This window comes from Arachis ipaensis, chromosome B06 (genome assembly GCF_000816755.2).
Source record: "Arachis ipaensis cultivar K30076 chromosome B06, Araip1.1, whole genome shotgun sequence".
NCBI lineage: Eukaryota > Viridiplantae > Streptophyta > Magnoliopsida > Fabales > Fabaceae > Arachis > Arachis ipaensis.
In genome coordinates this window covers 132,351,327-132,352,335 of record NC_029790.2, presented here as the reverse complement: position 1 = coordinate 132,352,335, position 1,009 = coordinate 132,351,327, and positions in this window count along the sequence as shown.

The window sequence follows — 1,009 nt, the reverse complement described above, 5'->3', positions numbered from 1 at the left end:
AATATAATTTATTTATTATATAATATCTTTTTTTAAAGAACTTTCTCTTTAATTCCAAAATTTTCTGAAATCATATTCGTATACCCAACCAGCAACCACCATTCCAATACTGTGGGAAAGTGTATTCATTTTCTGAATAAATAAACCATTTGTAATAATGCCAAAATAACAAAACTTTCATCAAACGCTCTTAAGTTTATTTTGAAAATATTTTCTTAATAAATTATGAATGTAAATCTACGCTAACATATATTAATAAAAGAAAATTTTTAAATTCCCAAAAAAAATAAAAAGTATAATTTTGATATACTAATAGTGTAAAATATTTTATATAGTGGTACAATTATATTCATTCGTTTTTTTTTGTGACTATTATATCCATTCGTTTAAATGACCATTCATGGGATCAATGTAAAAAGTAATTATTTTTATTAATGTGTATTACGTAATTAGTTATACTTATAAAACTACTTTACACACGATACATCAAAATTAAATTAATAAAAGTAAAAAAATATTTTTTAATTATAAAAAGACAAAACGTTATTGACGTTTTGTAAAAAAAAAATATTATTTTAGTTATAAAATGAGAAAACGTCATTGACATTTTGTAAAAAAAATATTATTTTAATTATATAAAGTGAAAACGTCACTGACGTTTTGTAAACACCCACAATAACATTTAACACCTAATTTAGATCACTTTTAAAGACTTCACCACTCATAATCCAATATACAAAAATAAAAATTCGTAATAATTGGCACATACATATGTTGAAGATTTTGCCACGATTTGGAGGTCTCACCCTGTTATTGGGTGGAAGTTGCTGGGCCCAATTTCTAACCACATTGACTTGACTAGTTGACTTCATATCATGATTCATGACCAATTCATTTTAGGGCTCATGACTAAGACAAAAATAAAAAATAAAAAACAAAAGAATTAGCTAAAATAAGGGTATATCTTAATAATATTGTTGGTAAAAATTTTATTTTTTTATCTTCATAA